Source organism: Myotis yumanensis, unplaced genomic scaffold (assembly GCF_028538775.1).
Source record: "Myotis yumanensis isolate MYYU_CA2020_CCGP unplaced genomic scaffold, mMyoYum1.0.hap1 SCAF_18, whole genome shotgun sequence".
NCBI lineage: Eukaryota > Metazoa > Chordata > Mammalia > Chiroptera > Vespertilionidae > Myotis > Myotis yumanensis.
Window position 1 is genome coordinate 9029574 of NW_027223769.1, and position 21394 is coordinate 9050967.

At 48.5% G+C, this 21394-nt stretch overlaps 1 protein-coding gene and 1 pseudogene across 2 annotated transcripts in view; one reads left to right on the plus strand and one right to left on the minus strand.

Annotated features, from left to right (window-relative positions):
* Positions 1–13907: 13907 nt before the first annotated feature.
* The window catches only part of WTIP (WT1 interacting protein), a 63352-nt gene continuing 55865 nt past the window's right edge, over positions 13908–21394 (minus strand). For both annotated transcript variants that reach the window (XR_011468851.1, XR_011468850.1), the window contains exons 13-15: positions 19487–19650; positions 18761–18897; positions 13908–14370 (exon numbers count right to left, since the gene is read on the minus strand). The gene's annotated coding sequence lies outside the window, so the exon portion shown is untranslated. The remainder of the gene's footprint in view (positions 14371–18760; positions 18898–19486; positions 19651–21394) is intronic.
* LOC138997331 (speedy protein E4A-like) lies at positions 14397–17944 on the plus strand (annotated as a pseudogene).

Below are 21394 nucleotides of genomic sequence, written 5' to 3' on the forward strand. Positions count from 1 at the left end.
GCATGTAGTAGAATCAGGATCCAAGCCCATGATGATCTGATAATATGAATTCCCAGTGTTGTTATTTTCTCTTCTTTTTATTATATACCACACCTAAAGACTTAAACTGACTGAAGGAGCATTTGAGTTGTTCTCTAAATTTTCATTTTAAAAAATGATGAAAAATTCACATTCTGTCTATATGCTGGCAATAAAAAACATTTTTCAGTCTGAGCTGCTCAGCCATCCCAAATAAATTTTGCAGTTTGAGTCTTGGGTGCTGTAAAAATCAGTAACTTGGAAAGATAATGTCATGCCTCTTCCAGAATTCTGAGATGAAGAAGGTCCAATAAGCAAAGGTGAATGGATGTTCATTTTCAGAAAACAAATAGTTGTCATTCAAGGAAATATTCAAAATCAAGGTCAACTTAAATCTTTTACCCCTAAGTCTCTATGATGCTATCCCAGCACCATGGACCACATCTCTGTCAGGGACAGGGTAGCTGAGCTGCGGGTGGTTTATCTACCCAAGGTCAGTGGGAGGAACTGGTCAACAAACAGCAAAGCAAACACTTCAGTGCAATCTGTGCCTTTTTCTAAAGCTGGAAATATTTGTGCAGCTGAACTCCAGGGCCGGCTGTGTTTCTGCCATGGAACAGCACATTGGAGGGGAAAAACAAACAAACAGGGATGAGTCCATCCCAGGCATCCAAACGGATGTATTACCATCTCTAAAATTGCACACGGCTCTCAATGGAGTTTGTTTCAAAGTGAGGAAACGCAAAGGTGACGTGCACAGATGAGAAAGATGAAAGCAGAGAGTCAGCTGTGATTGTTGGGAGTCACGTGGAAGTTTGCTCCTTGGCCACTTCAAGTACACTTTTCAGGCAGCCAAGGAGGGAGATAGGAATGTTGCCTGAACATTTGATAACGGTTGCCCTTCACTTCTCCTCAGTATACTCAATTTTAAAGCTATATCCACTATTCATAAATCCTCTATCCTAATGCACCTTCCCCCCCATTTTTCCCCCAGTTTCGTCGAGGTATAATTGACAAATTAAAATATATATCTTTAAGACATACAATATAATTATCCTATATAATAAAAGGCTAATATGCAAATAGACCGAACAGTGGAATGACCAAACAACTGGTCGCTATGACATGTGCTGACCACCAGGGAGCATGCATGGAACATGGCGGGCGTTGGCAGCAGGTGGCAGAGCACGGAACATGGCAGGTGTTGGCCACGGTGGGATGGTGGAGCAGGTGAGCAGGGGCGCCAGACCAAGGTGGGGCACCAGTTGCTGTCATCAGGGTGAGCCTCTGGTGGTTACTAAAAATTCGTTACTCCCATATGCTGCGGTCCCACCCAGCACTTACACTCGCTGCCTGCACCAGAGCCACCGCTCACACCCGCTGCCAGCGCCCAGGGCCAGTCCTGATCACTCGGCTCCAGTCCCGATTGCTTGGCACCATCAGTGGGTGTAAGTGGCAGCTGTCGGCCCTGATCACCCCTGAGGGCTTCTCCACCTCCCCCTGCTCCTGAGGGGCAATTGGGGCAGCAGCCACCACTTACACCCACTGACAGCACCTGCCCCGCTCACACCCGCTACTGGCGCCAACCCCAATCGCTCCGCACCATCAGTGGGTGCGAGAGGCTGCAGCAGCAGGAGCAGGGCTGCTGGCAGACAGACCACCAGGGGCCGCAGCAGGAGGGGCCGGGCGGGAGCGTGGAAGATGGGCCAAGACCCACCCCTGTGCCCACCACAGCCTCTCAGCCCACAGTTACTCTCAAGGTGCACAAATTTGTGCATTGGTCCCCTAGTTTAATATAATTGTGAAATGATTGCCAAAGTCAGGTTAAATACTACATCTAGGACCTCATAGTTACCTTTTTTTATGTGTGGTGAGAACACTTAGGTTCTACACTCTGAGCAACCTTCAAGTGTCAATATAGTATTTGTTAACTATAGTCATCGTGCTGCACAAGAGATGCCCAATTTTGTTCATCTTAGAATAAAAGTTTGTACCTTTGATCAATATCTCCCCATTTCCCCAACTACTAACCACCCTTCTATTTTGTTTCTATGAGTATCTGCTTTGGGGAACAGAGCCTAAGACACTGAGGGTTGGCATGAATGTGGATGACAAACTTTTAGAACTGTTCCCTCCCCCATCCCAATCTATACCTCTATAGGGTCAACAGTTCAAGAACTATTAAAAGATTTTGGGGAATCGAAGATGGCGGCATAGGTAAACACCGGAGACTGCCGCCGCAAACAACCACTTCAAAAATACAACTAAAAGACGGAACGGACATCAACCAGAACCACAGGAAGGCTGGCTGAGGAGAGACTCTTCAACTAGAAGGAAAAACAACAGCATTACGAGGCTCAGAAGAGGCGCAGTGTGGAAAATTTAAAGGTACGGTGGTGCGAGCGCAAAGCGGGCTGGTGGCTGAGGGCGCGGTTGTCGTTTTCAATCAGGAGGGAGTCTCAGACTCTGGGCTACAGATCCAGGCGAGTCTCTAGGGACCCAGACTCAAACGGGAGAAGCAGGACTGTCTGGCTACGGTCCCTCCGAGGTTTGCAGCGGTTGCTGGGACAGAGAGGCGGAGCCCCTGGGGACGGACTGAGAGCAGCCATAGCTGCTCCCTCCACCTGCCCTGTTGAGCCTGCCCCGCCCAAGCCCTGCGCAGAGCCATTTGCCAGATCGCCTCAGGCAAAGGCTAGATTAGCACCTCCCCAGAGGACTGAAGTTTTCCCACAGCTGATTCTCACAGCCAGCCGGCCTGGTGGTCAAATCCCTCTAGTATTAACTACAACAATTAAGGCTTAACTAGAACAAGACTGTGCACAAAGACCACAAGGGGGTGCACCAAGAAAGCATAAAAGATGCGGAGACAAAAAAACATGACAGAAATGGAGGATATGGAGCTAAAAATTGCTTTTGAGGGCTTGCAATAAACTTGAGCAGAGCCTCACGAAAACTAATGAGACCCTCGATGCTACGATAAAGAAATTAGAAATTAAGCATACACGGACTGAAATAAAGAATATTATACCTAATAGCAGACCAGAGGAGCACAAGAATCAAACCAAAGATTTGAAAGCAAAAAACACCCAACTGGAAAAGCAAAATGAAAAAAGAATCCGAAAGTGTGAAGATAGTGTAAGGAGCCTCTGGGACAGCTTCAAGCAGACTAATATCAGAATAATAGGAGTGCCAGAAGATGAGAGGCAGCAAGATATTGAAAACCTATTTGAAGAAATAATGGCAGAAAACTTCCCCCACCTGGTGAAAGAAATGGACTTACAGGTCAAGAAGCGCAGAGAACCCCAAACAAAAGGAATCCAAAGAGGACCACACCAAGACACATCATCATTAAAATGCCAAGAGCAAAAGACAAAGAGAGAATCTTAAAAGCAGCAAGGGAAAGAGACTCAATTACCTACAAGGGAATACCCATACGACTGTCAGCTGATTTCTCAACAGAAACTTTGCAGGCCAGAAGGGAATGGCAAGAAATATTCAAAGTGATGAATACCAAGAACCTACAACCAAGAGTACTTTATCCAGCAAAGCTATCATTCAGAATTGAAGGTCAGATAAAGAGCTTCACAGATAAGGAAAAGCTAAAGGAGTTCATCACCACTAAACCAGTATTATACGAAATGCTGAAAGGTATCCTTTAAGAAGAGGAAGAAGAAAAAGGTAAAGATACAAATTGTGAACAACAAACATGCATCTATCAACAAGTGAATCTAAAAATCAAGTGAATAAATAATCTGATGTACAGAATGAACTGGTGATTATAATGAATCAGGGACATAGAAAGGGAATGGACAGACTATTCTTGGGGGGGAAAGGGGAATGGGAGATGCGGGAAGAGACTGGACAAAAATCGTGCACCTATGGATGAGGACAGTGGGTGGGGAGTGAGGGCGGAGGGTGGGGCGGGAACTGGAAGGAGGGGAGTTATGGGGGGGGGGAAGAGGAACAAATGTAATCTGAACAATAAAGATTTAATTAAAAATAAAAATAAATAAAAAATAAAAGATTTTGGGTAAAAAAATACTTAGAATCATTTTATATGTTGTGTATGGGTTAGTTGAAGAGATTACCCTGGTATTTTCAAGTTCTTATTCAGTTTCTTCCAGTTAATTTTTTCACTGCCCTTGATTACTGACCTCAGAATTTTATGGTAGCTCCTCTTGTTGCCATGTGTCAACACCCTTGACTAAAGAGTCAAGTATTGTTGGTTCAATAATCTATAGCAGTAGCCCTACTGTTCTCAGCCCTGACTGCTCATCATGACTTAATGTCTGTGATCAAGGGCTGATTATAGTAGTTGCTGACTTGATAGGAATTCAGGGGGCAAGAGAGGTTCCTGAGAGATTGCACCAAGCTACAAGGTCCTGGAGATAGAGTTGATTAGTCAGGGTTTTTCCCCAAAGCATTTGAATCTATAAAAGCAAGAGGTCTCTTGAGGAACATCAAGCCAGGAGGTTAGATGGACCCACAGTGAGGACAATCATTCATAATTCAGCAGCCAGGTTAACTGGAAGCAGGCTCAAAGTATTTTGTGAGATGGGTTGCCACAAGACTCAGGAATAAACCTGTGTATAACTCTTGGGTGTTGGTGGCCATCTTTTTAAGTCTCTGTAGGGTGGAGGATGAGTCTGAGAACCTCTGAAGTCGAGCATAATTGGATACTTGCTGTTTCATACAAAAGGACACCAAATAACCTAGTTTTTGAGCATCAAGAACTCCTAAGACATAAAAAATTTAAACACTGATCTTAACCTTTGCTCAATAAGCATCACAAACATGTGACTTTATGCTGCTTTTGAGTTTCAGGACCTCCTATTCCATTTCCTCCCTTGTTTAGTGGTAGAAAATATACCAAATGAAGTCAGAAGAAGGAAAAAGACAATGAGATACCTGAAAATCCACATGTTGAATTTTTTTTTTTTTTTTTTTTTTTTAATCTGAACAATAAAGATTTAATTAAAAAAAAAAAAAAAAAAAGAGTATTACATATGTCTCCTTTTTTCCCCCCCTTGACATTCCCCTGGTCCCTACCCCCCGCCCCCCCCCCCCCCGCCCCGTGTCTTGTGTCCATTGGTTAATCTTATATGCATGCATATAAGTCCTTCAGTTGGTCTCTTAATCCCCCCCCCCAACCCTCCCCAGGCTTCCCACTGTAGTTTAACATTCTGTTCAATGTTGCTCTGCTTCTGTATCTACCCCTGTTCATCAGTCCATACTGGTCCCCTTTATTTGTCCCAACCTCACTGGAGTAGTCTCAACCTCACCAGGGCCGTCTGAGCCTCACCAGGGCCGTTTCAACCTCACCGGGGCCGTCCCTACCTCACGGGGGCCATTTCAACCTCACCGGGGTCGTCCCTACCTCACGGGGGCCGTTTCAACCTCACCGGGGTTGTCCCTACCACACCGGGGCTGTTTCGACCTGACTGGGGTCGTCCCTACCTCACGGGGGCTGTTTCAACCTCACCGGGGTTGTCCCTACCACACCAGGGCCATTTCGACCTGACCAGGGTCGTCCCTACCTCACGGGGGCCGTATCAACCTGACCGGGGTTGTCCCTACCACACCGGGGCTGTTTCGACCTGACCAGGGTCGTCCCTACCACACAGGGGCCGTTTCAACCTCACCGGGGTCGTCCCTACCTCACGGGGGCCGTTTCAACCTCACCGGGGTCGTCCCTACCTCACGGGGGCCGTTTCAACCTCACCGGGGTTGTCCCTACCACACCGGGGCTGATTGAACCTGACTGGGGTTGTCCCTACCACACCGGGGCCGTTTCGACCTGACCCGGGTCGTCCCTACCTCACGGGGGCCGTTTCAACCTCACCGGGGTCGTCCCTGCCTCACGGGGGCTGTTTCAACCTCACCGGGGTTGTCCCTACCACACCGGGGCCGTTTCGACCTGACCAGGGTTGTCCCTACCTCACGGGGGCCGTTTCAACCTCACCGGGGTCGTCCCTACCTCACGGGGGCCGTTTCAACCTCACCGGGGTTGTCCCTACCACACCAGGGCTGTTTCAACCTGACTGGGGTTGTCCCTACCACACCGGGGCCGTTTCGACCTGACCAGGGTCGTCCCTACCTCACGGGGGCCGTTTCAACCTCACCGGGGTCGTCCCTACCTCACGGGGGCCATTTCAACCTCACCGGGTCGTCCCTACCACACCGGGGCCGTTTCGACCTGACCAGGGTCGTCCCTACCTCACGGGGGCCGTTTCAACCTCACCGGGGTCGTCCCTACCTCACGGGGGCCGTTTCAACCTCACCGGGGTTGTCCCTACCACACCGGGGCCGTTTCGACCTGACCAGGGTCGTCCCTACCTCACGGGGGCCGTTTCAACCTCACCGGGGTTGTCCCTACCACACCGGGGCTGATTGAACCTGACTGGGGTTGTCCCTACCACACCGGGGCCGTTTCGACCTGACCAGGGTCGTCCCTACCTCACGGGGGCCGTTTCAACCTCACCGGGGTTGTCCCTACCACACCGGGGCCGTTTCGACCTGACCAGGGTCGTCCCTACCTCACGGGGGCCGTTTCAACCTCACCGGGGTCGTCCCTACCTCACGGGGGCCGTTTCAACCTCACCGGGGTCGTCCCTACCTCACGGGGGCCGTTTCAACCTCACCGGGGTTGTCCCTACCACACCGGGGCTGTTTCGACCTGACCGGGGTCGTCCCTACCTCACGGGGGCTGTTTCAACCTCACCGGGGTTGTCCCTACCACACCAGGGCCATTTCGACCTGACCAGGGTCGTCCCTACCTCACGGGGGCCGTATCAACCTGACCGGGGTTGTCCCTACCACACCGGGGCTGTTTCGACCTGACCAGGGTCGTCCCTACCACACAGGGGCCGTTTCAACCTCACCGGGGTCGTCCCTACCTCACGGGGGCCGTTTCAACCTCACCGGGGTCGTCCCTACCTCACGGGGGCCGTTTCAACCTCACCGGGGTTGTCCCTACCACACCGGGGCTGATTGAACCTGACTGGGGTTGTCCCTACCACACCGGGGCCGTTTCGACCTGACCCGGGTCGTCCCTACCTCACGGGGGCCGTTTCAACCTCACCGGGGTCGTCCCTGCCTCACGGGGGCTGTTTCAACCTCACCGGGGTTGTCCCTACCACACCGGGGCCGTTTCGACCTGACCAGGGTTGTCCCTACCTCACGGGGGCCGTTTCAACCTCACCGGGGTCGTCCCTACCTCACGGGGGCCGTTTCAACCTCACCGGGGTTGTCCCTACCACACCAGGGCTGTTTCAACCTGACTGGGGTTGTCCCTACCACACCGGGGCCGTTTCGACCTGACCAGGGTCGTCCCTACCTCACGGGGGCCGTTTCAACCTCACCGGGGTCGTCCCTACCTCACGGGGGCCATTTCAACCTCACCGGGTCGTCCCTACCACACCGGGGCCGTTTCGACCTGACCAGGGTCGTCCCTACCTCACGGGGGCCGTTTCAACCTCACCGGGGTCGTCCCTACCTCACGGGGGCCGTTTCAACCTCACCGGGGTTGTCCCTACCACACCGGGGCCGTTTCGACCTGACCAGGGTCGTCCCTACCTCACGGGGGCCGTTTCAACCTCACCGGGGTTGTCCCTACCACACCGGGGCTGATTGAACCTGACTGGGGTTGTCCCTACCACACCGGGGCCGTTTCGACCTGACCAGGGTCGTCCCTACCTCACGGGGGCCGTTTCAACCTCACCGGGGTCGTCCCTACCTCACGGGGGCCGTTTCGACCTGACCAGGGTCGTCCCTACCTCACGGGGGCCGTTTCAACCTGACTGGGGTTGTCCCTACCACACCGGGGCCGTTTCGACCTGACCAGGGTCGTCCCTACCTCACGGGGGCCGTTTCAACCTCACCAGGGCCGTTTCAATCTCACCGGGGTCATCCCTACCTCACGGGGGCCGTTTCGACCTGACCGGGGTCGCCCCTACCACACCGGGACCGTTGCAACCTCACCGGGGCCATCCCGACCTCACTGGGGCCATCCCAGCCTTACCGGGGAAACAGGAAGTTTGGCCCTCTGTCCCCTGCCGGCGGCTCCCCACCAGACAAAATCTCCAGGCGTTCCTGGTGGTTGAACATCCAGCACTCCTGCCCTCCACCAAGTGCACAGACTGCCTGTCTGCTGTCCCCCAGCGCCCCACAAGAGACTGGGACCAGTGGGCATGTTTGTGCGCTTGCTGGTACAGCAGTTCCACAGTGCCGGCCGAGTCAGGCCCAGCCCTGGCCGGCCGCGGACCCGACTCTGCCCCCCGATTGCGTCCCTCCCAGATGCAAGGAGCTGAAATCTGCAGCCTGCTGGGATGGGCTCTGTACTTGGTGCCTCTGCACATCCTACTCAGTCTCAATGCGCTTCTTTCTATGCGAGGAGTTGAAATCTGCAGTTTGTTGGGTTGGGCTCTGTACTTGGTGTCACATCCTACTCAGTCTCAATGTTCTTTCTCTCCTTCCAGTTGTAGGGCTTCCACTGGGCCAACTTTCCCATGGTTCTGTATGATAGGTGTTTGTCTGATATTTGGTAGTTTCGATGTTGTTGTGTGAGGTAGCACGCACAGGTCTCTTCCTTATGCCGCCATCCTGGTTCTCCTGGGTCTGCTTCTTGAGTGTGTCTCCCATGGCTGCGAGCAGTTGAAGTCTGCAATTTGTTGGGATAGGCTGCAAAAGCGCAGGTGGGTCTTTTTGTGCACCTGGCTCAGCTTGGATGGGGATGTAAATTGATTAGGGCTGAGACTCAGGGAGTCGCCATGGCGGAGCAAATAGCACTGGCTGAGTCTCCGCGGCCCCTTGAATCTCTGCCAGGGCTTTGTGTCCCCCAGTGCCGGCGAGCAGCTGTGCAACAGAGTCTCCCTCGCTTTCTGATGGTTGCAAGGCCGTGCTGCCTCTCCCCGTAGGGTCTGGTGCCTCATGATCCCGCCTGAACCAGCTCAGTGGATTTGAAGGTTTGCAGAAGCAAGGGCGTTTCTACTTGTGAGTCTGGCACAGCCCAGATGGGAATGTAAATTGCGTAGGGCGGGGTTACAGGGAGTCGCAGGGGCGGAGACTCAGCGGCCCCTTGCCTATCCAGGACTCCAGGACTTTGTGTCCCCCAGTGCCGGCGAGCAGCCGAGCGCCAGAGCCTCCCTCGCTTTCTGACCGCTGGAAGGCCGCGCCGTCTCTCGCCTTGGGGCCTGGGGCCTCAGAGACCCGCCCGAACCAGCTCAGTGGATTTGAGAGTTTGTAAAAGCACAGTCATTCCCTCTTGTGCCTCTGGCACAGCCCTGAGGGTAGGGCGGGGTCACAGGGAGTTGCCAGCGTGGAGGAAATAGCGATGGCGGCGGCGTCTCCGCGCCCCTCGCCTCCCCGGGACACCAGGACTTCTTGTCCCTCAGTGCCGGCGAGCAGCCGCGTGTCAGAGCTTCCCTCGCTCTCCGACCACTGCAAGGCCATGGCCGCCTCTCCCTGTGGGATCTGGGGCCTCAGAGACCCGCCCCGAGCAAGCCCAGAGGATTCGAGGGTTCGTAAAAAAGCGAGAATCCATTTGCAGCCCGAGTGGCGTGTGACTGCGTACCTCTGGTTTTGGTGCCTCCGTAGTTCCCACTCAGTCTCACTGCGCTTCTTTCTTTTCCTCCAGTTGTAGATCTCCCACTGGGCCAACTTCCCCATGGTTCTGAGTGGCGGTTGTTTACTTCATAGTTGATAGTTTCAATGATGCTGTGAGAGAGCAGCACACACAGGTCCACTCCCTACGCCGCCATCTTGGTTCTCCCACATGTTGAATTTAAGTAATTGAATACTGGCTGCAAATGAGGAAAATAACCAAACTTAACATGACTGGGTTTCTCATCTGAGACTCCCAAATTCCAGAATAAACATTAATCAGCACAGGATCCATTTCCCTTTGGGCTTTAAGTAAATACTATTCGTTTTCTGTTATATCATGAGGTGTGCAGTAGTTGAATGACATGACCAAGTAAGCTAATATGTGGTAAGTAGGCCCCAAATCATGTATCACTGTCAGATCCCATTATTTAGAAGAATTAACTAAATGTATTTGTTCTTAACCTTTCTAGATCTTAAGCCCTTTTGTTAATGTGATGATATTTGTGAAAAAAATGTCTACACATACAGCATTTTGCAAACATTTGAAGGTTGATGGGCCTCAAGTCCATCCCTTGGTCTCTGTTCCATGGATCTCAAGTTAAGAATTCTGATTTATGTTTGGGAGATCACCTAGGAATCTCTTCACTACAAGGAAGATCTGTTGGGAGTGAACTGCCACCATTTTGTCTCAAGTTCGCTGAGAAACCCACTGAACTACGTACGTATTGACATGAAAGAATCATAGAGTTTTAGCTCTAGCCAGTTTGGCTCATTGGATAGAGCATCAGCCTGGGGACTCAAGGGTCCCCAGTTCGATTCTGGTCAAGGGCACATGCCCAGGTTGTGGGCTCAATCCCTGGCGGGTGCAGAAGGCAGCTGATCAATGATTCTCTCACATCATTGATGCTTCTATCTCTCTCTCCCTCTCCCTTCCTCTCTGAAATCAATAAAAATATATTTTAAAAGAGACCTAGCCCAACTGAAATGGAAAGCAAGATTTGGACAAGCCAACTTTATCTTACTACAATATAAATAGATGAATGTGCAATAGTTAATGTCAACCAAAGAACTGGGTATCTTTTCATTATAATGGCACCAACCATATCCACTAAAAGTGCAAATTCATTTGTGTGAACTGGGCAGATCCTCAGAAAACATCTGCTTAGGAAATAGATGCTCATTGCTTGTAACAGCATGTCATTATAATGCAGCGATTTCACCATTCCTATTTAGGAGCCAATAAATTGCCCAATTGGACAGCTAGAAATCTGGTAGTGGGCTATCCTAATATCAGGAGATAGAGACACATGTTGGAAATGAAAAATCTACACTCCGTTAGAAAGTCATATTCAGTAGACACCATCTTTTTATTTTTTCAAAAAAGTACAAAACAATTTTTTTTCTATTTGAAAAATGTCTCTGTAAATTGTGGAGACATACAGTCCCACACTACATCAGAGACTAAACATGAAAAAATGAACTGAACCAACTTCCTCTGAGAAGTCACTGATGAAAATAAATGAGTATAAATGAATTGATACTAAGCAAGAGTTTTCCATGTATTTTCCCTTTATTGTATGGTGGAATAATGTTGAGGGGGCCCTAACCGGTTTGGCTCAGTAGATAGAGCATTGGCCTGCGGACTGAAGGGTCTCAGGTTCAATTCCAGTCAGGGGGATGTACCTTGGTTGCGGGCACATCCCCAATAGGGGATTGCAGGAGGCAGCTGATTGATGTTTCTCTCTATCCTTCTCCCTTCCTCTCTGTAAAAAATCAATAAAGTATATTTTTTTAAAAATAATAATGTTGAGGGGAAAACTAAATTCATATGTTTTCCCTGGTAGCATAGCTTAACAAGAGCTGCTTCCACAAGCTTATGAGTTTTCATAGCAAACTGCTGAGTACATCTAGATCAGTGGTTTTCAACCTGTGGGTCATGACCCCTTTGGGGGTCGAACGACCCTTTCACAGGGGTCGTCTAAGACCATCCTGCATATCAGATATTTACATTACAATTCCTAACAGTAGCAAAATTACAGTTATGAAGTAGCAACGAAAATAATTTTATGGTTGTGGGTCACCACAACATGAGGAACTGTATTAAAGGGTCGCAGCATTAGGAAGGTTGAGAACCACTGATCTAGATAATAGGGTTAAAAGCCCACCTTATGATAAATTACTCTAGACTCTAATTTGGCTAAATTATTTGTGGTCCAAAAAGAGATTTAATGCCAAGCTCCTAATTTGAGCTACATGTAGTATTTCCTTTTTTAAAATAATCCTCACCTGAGGACATGTTTTATTGATTTTTTAGAGGGAGAAGAAGGGGAAGAGAGGAACATCAATGAGAGAAACATTGATCAGTTGCCTCCTATAACTCACAACCTAGATATTTGCCCTACTAGGGAATTGAACCCACAACCTTTTGATGTATAGCACAACACTCCAACCAAGACACCCACCCAGGGTACAAACAATATTTCAAGACCAACTTTCATTACTATCAGTTTATAAATGAATTATGTGTAAGCAACTGAATAGTGTAACAACAACAACAACAAAAACATGTATCAGACTTTTCTTTGATCACACTCTAGTTTTATTAACGCAGTGTTTTTTAAGATACTGAAAGAAATTGGAAATTACTGACTAGTCTTTTTTAAAATATATTTTTATTGATTTCAGAGAGAAAAGGAGAGGGAGAGAGAGAAACATCAATGATGAGAGAGAATCATTGACTGGCTGCCTCCTGCATGCCCCCTGCCTGGGATTGAGTCCACAACCCTGGCATGTGCCCTTGACTGGAATTGAACCCAGGACCCTTCAATCCACAGGCTGATGCTCTATCCACTGAGCCAAACCAGCTAGGGCCTGACTAGTTTTTTATCTCCAAGTTTATCTATTGTTCTCTGAGTGGAATTACTATGTTTGAACAGTCATAAAAGGTGTGAAATTTAGTGGTTAAGTGAGGACTCTGGTGGCAGACTTCCTGGGCTAGAACCCCACTTCTGCCAAATTCTAAATAGCTTTTTGGGTAAATTAATTAATCCCTCCGGGCTTCAATGTCTTCATCTGGAAAAAGTGAGAGCCCTAGCTGTTCGGGCTCAGTGGATAGAGCATAGGCCTGCGGACTGAAGGGTCCCAGGTTTGATTCCGGTCAAGGGCACATGCCCAGGTTGCGGGCTTGATCCCCAGTAGCGGGGTGTGCAGGGGACAGCCAATCAATGATTCTCTTATCATTGATGTTTTTCTCTCTCTCGCCTTCTCCCTTCCTCTCTGAAATAAAAGTATATTTTATTTTTTAAAAACCCTTACTTTAAAAAAAAAAAGTGAGAATCACAACTGTGCTCACCTCCTAGGGTTATTGTCAGTATTAAGTAGGATGATCCATTTAAGAAATAGGTCAGTGCCTGGGACATGGCAAATGTTCAGTAAGCGTTAGCTATGATGCTGATGCTGCTTCTAATTATGAAGACAGAGAGGATAGAGGAAGAAGAAAATAAAAACAGAGAAAATATAATATTTCCTGAGTATGTCTCTCTTGAAAACTATACTTGGGGCTTTCAAATACAGAGATTTGAAAAATGCTACAAAAAACACTGAGTGATATGCACAACCTTCCAATATGTGCTCAATGCCCCTTAATTTAACCTTAATATAGTTAAAATGGTAAATTTGATGTTATTTTACCACAATAAAAAGGGAAGGAAGAGCGGGAGGGAGGAAGGAAAGGAGGGGGGAGGGAGCGAGGGAGGGAGGATGGGATGGGGGGGGGGGGAGATCCAGTGCCCAGGTGAATAGCAGACACATGAGGTAGGCAGGCCCTTCAGAGAAATCATCCCTGGTCCTGCAGGACACCGAGTGGTTAGTCTCCTTTCTGCTCCTGTACTCCCCACCTTCACAGAGAACCTCATGTTCTGTCATGAATTAGAGATCTTTCCATGTAGTCTTTTTGTGTATGGGATATTTATTCATAGGATACTGGAGTGGTAGTGAAATTTCTGGGTCGAGTAAATTTTTTTTAAGAGTGAAATTTTTGATATGTAGGCTAGAGTTTAATTGGAAGTGAGGGGCAGACTTGGGTGATCCATGGACTCCCTGAAATTGTAGACATATCTGAGTGCGTGAGCATATGTACAGTTTCCTAGGATTTTAGTTACTCAGAGTCTCTTAGACTAAAACATGCCTGAGGCTAGATGTGTCCCCCGAACAGAATTCTGAACATTGTGTCTATAATCATCCGGCTTTGACAAATGGAGTGTTTTAAAGTAACTTTATCATTCGACAATTCATTGTACATGGGATCTTTTTTTACACACATATCTCATTCTTGTAAGGTCTGAGCATTTCTGCTTCCCCTTGTGACCTCCCTCTCTCATCAGACTAAGTTCTGAAATAGGAATGGGAACGGGGAGAGTCCAGCCTATTTCAAGTTCAGAATGCAGAGAACACAGCATCTCCTGGGGAGGGGTAAAGAGTGACGCTGCCATAGAGGAGAGTGTTGGAGGCTGGACAGAGGCTGTTGGGTCAGTGGCAGGAGGTATGGTTGACCCCTGATTCCCAGGAGCAGTGCACACATGGCAGTTCATGGGTTTGGATCCTTCAAGCTGCTTGCCAGGTTGGAATGACTAATGACATCAGAGGCTTCTGACCTTCCTGATTGGAAGGACCAAATTCCGTGGTGCTTGGCAACGGAGGTTGGCGACAACATCTTCTCCGAGAATTTGAACAGATCAGAGTCTAGGTGTCCTGAAAGGAAAGATTTGGGAGAAATCATGGCCAGTTGTGAACCAAGTTTCCAGCGTGAGAATAGAGACCACAACCTAACTGCTCAGGGTGCCCCGAGAGGTGAGAGTGGTTGAAGTCGTGCCAGGACCATCAGGTGAGGAAACTGGGGGCAGAAGGGATTTGAGAGGGTTACCATTGAGGAAGGGGGACCTGAGTAGTGTGTGTGAAAGAGAGATTCAGAAAGCCAGGGATTGGAGGAGATCACAGGAGCTGGGGACAAGGAAATCCCCACGAAAGGAAAGCCTGGGAAGGAGGCTAGGAGATGAGATCCAAGGATGAGAGAAGGGAAGGGAGGAAACAGTGGAAGGTTCCTCTCTTTTCCCTCCAACGGGAGAAATTATCACCAACAAGGAAGGGTTTTGAGGGCAAAGACAGAGAACAACAGCAAGATGACTGGGGGACAGGTGGGCATCACCAAAGGAGTGAGATGGAAAGATGGCTGGGGGACGGCCAGTAGACTATGAGACTGGAGACAATGGAGGGGTTTGCTTTGGGGGTGGGGAGTACATGAGGTGGACTGGGTATGCAGTTTGTTTTCTGTGACCAGTAGCCTCTGCCAGTTAGCGAGCTCCCTCTCCTAGGAGGGCTCCATGTCAATCACTCATCGGGGGCACTCAGAGATAATGGAAGACTAGGCTTCAAATGGGGCTGCACTTGGGGTCAGGCAGCTTGGTTTCAACTGCACCCTCTGCGACTTCTCAGCTCTGACTGGCCTTCTGATTCTAAACACCTTCATCTGTGTAAGAGGGCACATAATAAGGCCACCTTCCCACCCTGAAGGGACTGTCCACTGACAATGGCCATGTGTCGGCAGGGGTACATTCATGCATGTTGACAGATTATTTAAGCTCTGAATCTTGTAGATAGGTGACTGACACCCTACCTGTCGCTCAGTCACCCCAGACTGGGGGGGGGGGGTAAGGTTCAGGGGTCACCGCTGCTTCCTTGTCCCAGGAACTATTTCCTCTGTCCCTCTTCCTACTGGCCTCGGCCTTGGCCACAATCCTGAAACTTCCCCCGGAGGGCCATGGTTCTGCACTTGGCCCTGGAATGCTCCCATGGCAACCCTGTTGCTGTCCTCAAGCTAACATATGCCCTCTTTCACAGAGGATCCTGTCATTAAAAGATTCCTGGCCTGGGACATAAATCTGAGGCTCTCTGACAAGGTAAGTAGTATTCCTGCTCTGCCGTCTATCCTGGGGCAGGGGAGAGCTTTCCGAGCCCACAGTTCTCTCTCCAGCCTGATGCCTTGTCACCCCTTCCCTTCGAGGACCGGGGGTTTCCTGCAGTGTGGACGGGCAGCCCTGCCTCAGCCCTGGCTCCTCTGGGATCTTTTATGTTTGTTCTCTTTCCATCAGTATCTCCTGACCATGGTGATAGCTTATTTCAGCCGCGTGCGCGGGCCTCTTCTCCTGGCAGTACCAGCCCTGTGAGTATTTTGCTTATTCTCATCAGTAAATATTCTTATCTTGGGAGATGGAGGGCGAGGAGTGGGTCTCTGACCTTTCACTTATTTTTTTAACCTATTTATAGTTTCCTTTGAGTATGAATTGATAGGATTAGAGTATAGTGTTTTTTAATGCTGTTTGTTGTTAAAGGCAACAACCCTATGGTCAGTTAAAAGACTGAACAAAGCCAAAGAAAACACAAAAGGGTCGTAAAGAAGTGACATCACTTTGCTCCCAAGTAAATAGGCTTAGGACTAGCCATTATTAATTCCCTCTTTCTCTTTCTTTCCCTCTCCTTCGTTCTCTTCTCTCTTACACCAATTACAATACCAACTGTTATGGTCTTCCTCCTCAACTCCAGCTGGTGTGGCTCAGGTGTTACGGGTGTTCTCCCCTACACTGAAGGGTCCCGGTTTTGATTCCCTGGCCCTGGTCACGGCAAGTAAAGGAGGCATCCAATCGTCCAATCAATGTGTCTCTCACATGGGTCTCTCTGGGTCTCTCTCTCTCTCTCTCTCTCTCTCTCTCCCTCTCTCTCCTCCCTCCTTTAATTTTCCCTAAAAATCAATGGAAAAAAATTTCCTCAGATGAGAATTAACAATAAATTGCTAGCTAGCTAGCTAAAACAGATCTATTGTAAAATGCTCCCCAGGTATGTTTCTCACAAGTCTCCTGAATATCCTTCCAAAACACAGGTCTAACCACTTCACCACCCTCCCCAACAATTTCACTTGCTAATTACCTTCTAATTCAAGGCCTGGATTCTCAGCTTGAATTCAGCTCTTTTTGATCTCCATCAAACTTGCTTACCACCCTGATATTCCATTCTTTGTTTCACTGCTCTTCCAAACACCTTCCATGTGTTTTTATGTTATGTTTTCTGTCTACGTGTTCTTAACATCTATGCATCTTTTAAAAAGACATACTCTTAAAATTGATTCAAACATCAAAATCTTCACATATCATCTCTAACCCCCCAATTTCTACATGCCAGTATCACTTTAATTAAAATTCCATTAAAACGTGACATTTTGGATTATAATTATTTCTCTTCTATCCCCTTTTTCCTTCCCTCAATTCATTAGACAAGACACCTGTTGAGGACAGCTCTTGTCAATATATCAATGGTTTCTTAAAACATTCCACACAATTTTTTTTATTTTTCTAAATGTTGAAGTTATATTGAGTCTTTAAGGTAATCAGTTTTCCACTTGACTGTGAGAAAAACCATTCATTTATTCATTCTATGCAACCTTATAAAGCCCACCTCATGGCCAGGGAATGTGAGAATGGGAAGAGAATTTAAAAAGTGCTGTTGAGTTACTGGGCCTGTTAGTCATTTGGTAGGAAAGCAATGAAGACCGAAATAGACCGCGTGGTCCCTGCCCTCAGCAGCTGTATGGGCACTGACACTATAGGGACACAGGTGTGTGCACACACAACAGGTTGAAAGGAAGGGGCCCCGCTTCCCCGCTGAATTTTATCTTCATCATCAAGGTCTGAGAGGTGCCCTTCAGGTCCCGCTCAGCTTCCTGATGCCTGGGTGGCACCAGAGACACTGGATGGGGCTCCCGAGGTCCTGCGTGAGGAGGATCCAGCCTGAGTGCTTTCTGGGAAGCTGAGCACAGGCAGGCGCTTCCTCCCTGCTCCTGACTGGCAACCTCATGTCCTTCCTCAGCTACCTGGCCCTGGACATGGCAGAGAATTACCACGCCCCTAAACAGGCCATCTTGTCCTTCCTCTATGGGGAGAACAACTGCTCCCAACGCCCCTTGTTCCACAAACTGCGATTCCAGTTCTTCCGTTCCATGGGCTGGAGGGCGATGGTCACGCGGGAAGAATGCGAAGAGGTAGGTGGGCTGTGGGATTAGGGGGAGGGGACCACATTGGAGAGACAGGGGACCTTGGGGGATTGGTTTGGGGATTTGGGGATGACTAAGAATTGAAGGCTGGACCAGGGACGGGATGGGGTCCACCTGGAGAGTCATCATCTTCTCAGGGGCTGTTTGTCCTTCCAGATCCAGGCTTTTGATCCAGAGCTCTGGGTCTGGAAGCGAGATCGCGCCCTCCTTTCCGAGACCACCTAAGGTAGGGCTGAAGGAAGGCGGTCGGAGTCCTCACAGGTACAGATGAAAGGATTGTTGTCTCTAAGAAATCCCAGGAATCCAATGGCTGGACCCATGCTCATCGTCCCCCTCCTCATCACCTCTCCACACACTGACGTGGACCCGCCAGGCACACAGCCAGGCACTGACTCAGCTCCCAGCCACAAGCTGACACACAGGCACCTCAGTGGGATGTGTGGGGGCCAGACCTCAAGATTTGGTGGGATCATTTTAAACAGAGCAACTAGGTCCAAGCAATCAATTTGTTGAAATGTTGAGTTTCTTGAAAACTGAGCAAGTTTCCAATTTTTTCCATATATTGTGACTTCCTGTTGTTCATTCACTTGGGCCTTTCTCCCTCAGGAATGCCAACTACAGGGACGTTCTGCACTGAAGTCAATGTCTAACAATAGGGTATCAGATGGAACAGTCTCTAAATCCAAAGATAAACAGATAAATCCCCACTAGCTCTGTCTTCATCCACGTTTACATGCAAACAAGTGGCCCATGGCCAGATCACCCTGTGTCCTTCACTTCCCCTGGCTCACAATCTCTCCCCTTGGACCATTACACGTCTCCCCTCAAGTTTATGGTCAAGGAAGTTTGTCAGAATGAGCGAAGGTCGAGAAATACTGGTCCCGCATGGCTTGCCCTGATCGACACATGGGAGTTACAGATTGTGGCAGAGGACTGAGTTTTGGTTAAAATCTTGTGACCTCGCTACTTAGTCCGTTCTGGCTGCTATAACAAAACACCACAGACTGGGCGGCTGATCAACAACAGACATTTGCTTCTCACCATTCTGGAGGCTGGAAGGCTGCGATCAAGTGCTGGCACGGTGGGGTTCTGGTGAGACCGTCTTCTGTGCTGCAGACGGCCAACATGTCGCCATGTCCTTACACAGTGGAAGGAGCGAGGCATCTCTGGAGCCTTCTCTAAGGGCAGACAATAAGCTCATTCTTAGGGCCCCACCCAATGGCCTAACCACCTCCCAAAGGCCTCCACCTCCTAATACCATCACCTCAGGGGTAGTGAATTTGGGGGACACAAACACTCACACCATAGCACTAGCCTCGTTCAGACTCGGTATGATAGTTAAACATCCGGATCCAGGGTTAGGAGCAGGGATGGGGCGCCTGGTCTCGTGGTCTGTGATGTGGACATGTCAGTGATGTTTGCAGTGTGGCTGGAAGTTAGATGTGAAGGAGCACAAAAGGACCAAGGTGTGAGTGAGCTAGAGCAGCTCTCTCCCTAGGTGTGCTGCCCCCGAACAGACAGTCACCTAGAGTCCTGGCTATAAACAGGTCACTGGGTACACTAAGGAATGTTGGGACTCAAGGTCATTGAAGTCCAAGCATCACACTTGGAAACAGTGGTTCAGGAGTGGGGTTGAGAAGGGAGGACTGGAGATAAAATGGGGCCTACAGCTTAGCCAAACTCTGTTAGAATTGCCTGAGATTTTAATAATCTTTACATGTGGAGAGCTGCCTGTTTGGAATGTGACATCCTGTCTCTTCCTCTTACCTCTAGATCGCTGAGCCCAGAGCAGACTCCAGTTTTCAGCAGGAAGTCAATCCAGATGCTCAGGACAGACAGGAGGAAGGGAAACATCATCCAGAGGAGCCCAGAACGACCTCCAGCAGGCTCCAAAGCTATGTCTGTCTGTTCCCAGGAGCACGTCTAGGAGTCTGTAGGAGGACAATACGGAGCTAGGGTTTTTCAGATTCCATCCCTTCCTAAGGCTCCATCCCAAATTCCACATTGTTTAATTCAAATCTCCCGAGGCAGAAGCTGGAGGTCCCACATTTTCTACACCTGGTTGTAGCCTTCCAGAGCCATCTGAAGGTGGCGTTTGGGGTCTCAGACCAGGAGGGAAATACTTTAAAGTATAAAATTAGAGCCCTAAGTTTGTGATAGCTGAATGTATGCCATGCATTCTATGGTTTGTTTAGAAAATGTTGCCCATAGGATTATTATATTTATTCTCATATTTAATATTTATATATTTATGTTAGGGAGATTTGAATAGTCAGTAGTTTTAAAAAGCTTTCTGATGAGTATTATAGCTGGCATACATATGCAAATACTGTATAATTTTGTTTCCATTTTTCAAGAGAGGTTTCTCTGGTTTTATCTATTATATTTATATAATATCAATTATCTTATAGGTAGGTGGTAGTTCCCCCATATTCTTTGTGTGTGTGTGTGTGTGTGTGTGTGTGTCCTCTTACGCTTTTACATAACTGTAGTCACATTCAGCATCTTGCTTTTGTGGGAGTTCAGAACAAGTCACCCCAAGATGTGCCTCAATGGTATGTGATTATTTTTTTAAATATATTTTATTGATTTTTTTACAGAGAGGAAGGGAGTAGGATAGAGAGTTAGAAACATCGATGAGAGAGAAACATCGATCAGCTGCCTCCTGCACACCCCCTACTGGGGATGTGCCCGCAATCAAGGTACATGCCCTTGACTGGAATCGAACCTGGGGCCCTTCAGTCCATAGGCCGAAGCTCTATCCACTGAGCCAAACCAGTTAGGGCCCCCATATTCTTATAAATTTTTATTTTTTAGACTTTATTATTGAATTGTGAGAATTTGGGTGTAATTTATTGCCTTGCCTGGATGGCATGTTTGTATGTTAATTTAGATCATTAAAGAGCACAAGGCAATGCATCTCTGGAGAAAATATAATACAGATGAATTCTCACTTTTGCGACGTGTCTGGTCATGTCAGTTTAATTAGCCTATTCACTATCAAATGATAATGTAGCTAAATGGGGCTGTGGTTATTCAACCAAATTTCTTAACTCTGAGAAATAATCCCAAATTGTTTTCCACGTATTAGAAAAAAACAATAGAAGTTGAGGCAGATCCTAAGTTAGAGTCTGAGAGGGGGAAGAAGGGGCCGATATTGAGGTAGAAGAATGGTGAAGAGCAGAGAGAAGGAAGAAAGCACCCCGGGTACCCAGGCAATAACCTGAAATTCAAAGTCAAGGACAGGTGACTCCACTAGACAAGCTTTCCTGGAAATGGGCTGTGACAAGGGGACCCCTGGGCACAAGAGAACACACAGTGTTCACTCTTTTACCCCTCATGGGAGTCCTTTTCACAACCTCCAATAACAGTTTTAGCTGGTAGAAGGAACACCTAGAGCCTGTGGTGAAGCAGGAACCATGGGAAAGAAATGAGGGTACTGGGGAAATTTCTGGGACGAGTTCAGGCTGTTAAGGGAGATGGGCCTGGAGGAGGAGGAACTACTGCCGTGAACAGTGGATTGTGGAGGAAAGCTTCCTGGGAGAGGGGATGGTCAGAGAATGCTGGGACGGTCCCGCACTCCAAGCTTCCGTGTCCTCAGCCTGTGGCCTCCCTCACAGCGCACAGATGTGCCTCACCCATCAGAGAAGCTCAGCTGAGCTTCCGGGACCTGGT